The sequence below is a fragment of the Triticum aestivum genome, chromosome 4B (assembly GCF_018294505.1).
Source record: "Triticum aestivum cultivar Chinese Spring chromosome 4B, IWGSC CS RefSeq v2.1, whole genome shotgun sequence".
Lineage (NCBI taxonomy): Eukaryota > Viridiplantae > Streptophyta > Magnoliopsida > Poales > Poaceae > Triticum > Triticum aestivum.
The window spans coordinates 82,004,592-82,007,053 of record NC_057804.1 but is presented as its reverse complement, the minus strand read 5'-3'; positions in this window follow the sequence as shown (position 1 = coordinate 82,007,053).

The following is a 2,462-nucleotide window of genomic DNA, read 5'->3' as shown; positions in this document are numbered from 1 at the left end:
CCTGGTCCTCTTCCCAAATATTGAGCGGGAAGGGCGCCAACAATTGACCATTTTGAAGGGGAACATCTAGTACACTTATCCTTGCTAAAGTCGGTCATCGCCTGCCAAAGACTCTGACGATGACGTCGGCTTGGGCTCCACGATGCCCTCCATCCTGCCGCTCTGCTGGTCTTGGTCTTGTTGCACCGAAATGGTTGCCTTTTCTTGATACTCACGCCTGCGATTGCCCCCTTTGCACCAAAGAGGAAACAAGGACTCTGCGTAGGTCGGCGCCCGCCTGGCACCCGCCTGGCTTCGGTCGTCATGGCTTGCGTCACGGGCACCTCGTGAGGTACCCTACCTTGATCTCTCCGCCTCCTCGCGAGCCAGCATGACGAGGCTCTGCCTGAGGAAGCTTTCTGTCATCCGCCCTGCGTGGCTTGGCCCCTCGCGAGGGTCTTGAGCTTGCGTCGATGAAGATGGGCCGTACTGGTCCACTCCTTGTGCCACGCCGCAGGCCGCAGGCAGGCAAGTCTGGGTACCCCCGTTCCCAGAACACCGACAACTGTACATGGTGAGGATGACAGTAGGGACCCAGCAGCACGCGCAGTAATTTTGTTTTTTCGGGACGGAGAAGGGTATCAACTGGGTTGTGCGTGACCCGTGACCCGTCTAGCCCAGGCTTTTATTTCATATGTTTAGCACATGACCAGACCCGTTTGTTTTTTTCCTTTCTGAAAAATGGCTAGCCAGCTATTTTGTTTTTTGCAGAATAACCAACATAGGCCTACTTGCTTTTCTACGCCCTGCTGGGCCGGAAATCTTTCAAGACGAGGACGGAGCATTTTGCCTAGAAAATGGCCTATAAGTAATAAGAAATGGGCTATATGTAATAAGAAGTGGGCTATAGGTAATAATAAATGGGCTGTAAAATGAAAAAAAATACAGCAAACAGGCAATTAGTTCCAAAATACTGTTTTCTTTCGGATTTTGATATTTTAAATTCCATTGTTTTTGTGCGGGTAAAATTTCATTGAATTTAAATTAAGGTATATTTTGATTTAAAATTAATTTGAATCTAGCTAGAAATTTCGGGATGTATGCTGTTTGGGACAGATTTGGAGGCTGACTTGTGGGTTTGCTAGGTTGACGTGTACTTTGGCTTTGTCAACTTAGTCCACGAACAATTCTAGCAGCAGTGACCGTTGGATGTTAACCCAACGGCCGTGCTGCTTCTTCAATATCTGATCTTCTTGCTCCAGCCGCCCAAACCAGCTCCGATGGGACTGCCTGCTCTCGCCTCCCGTGGCCAGCTGTGCTGCCGCACAGGCCGCATCGCCCCACCCTACTTCATTGCTGGTCAGGCCATTCCTCTACTTACCCACACCTCCAGTTATTTTCCGGCGATGGCAACCGGACCAGTAAACCCTCGTACTCCCCACCGTGTGGGCAACCATTGCCGAGTCTTCTCCGGCTCCATGTCATTCCCTTCCTAGGCCTCGTTGTCGTCCACCGCCATGGTGCTGTCGGCGCGGCCTGGTCAACGTGGTCAATGAACGACATCCATCGGCCGTGGACTGTATGCGCAGAATAATGATTCCTCCACCTGACAGTTGGGACCCACCGGAAGGGCCTCTGTATTTCACGAAAAAAACGTTCCCCCGCAGACATGTCGGACCCACCAACTATATCTTCGCACGCAAGGAAGTGCCTCCTTATTACGCACAAAAAAAATGAATACCCCCTGCTAGCTGGGACCCACCATAGTGGGAGGATGACTTGTGGGCCAAGTAAGTTGATGGGGACGGAGGGCTTTGTCAACTTAGTCAATATGAACGATTCTAGCTCCAGTGACCGTACGATGTCCATCCAACGGCCGTAGTGCTTCTTCAACCTCTGGTCTTCTTGCTCCAGCCTCCCAAAGCAGCGCCGGTCGTGCCGCATGCTCCTGCCTCCTGTGGCCGGCTGTGCTGCCGCAGAGGCCTCACCGCCCCCTACTATTCCCACCGCTGGCCAGGCCCTGCGGCGACGACAGCCTCACACCGCAGCCGAACCAGTGAACCCTCATACTCCTCTCCGCGCGGGCTTCCACTGACGCATGTTCCCCGGCTCCGCGTCGTCCCCTTCCTAGGCCTCGCCGTCGTCCACCACCGTGGTGCTCTCGGCGCGGCCTGGTCAACATGGTCAAGGAATGACTTCCATCGGACATGGACTGTATGTGGAGAGGCTGACAGCTGGGTCCACGGCCGCAGCAAGGAAGTGCCACCTTATTACGCGGGAAATAATGATTCCTCCACCTGACAGCTGGGACCCACTAGACGGGCCACTGTATCTCGCGGAAAAAACGTTTCCCCTGACTGCTGGGACCCACCAGCTTCATCTTCGCACGCAAGGAAGTGCGTCCGGGCAAAAAAAATGATTCGCCCCCTCACTGCTGGGACCCACCAGCTACACCTTCGCACGCAAGGAAGCGCGTCCGGGCA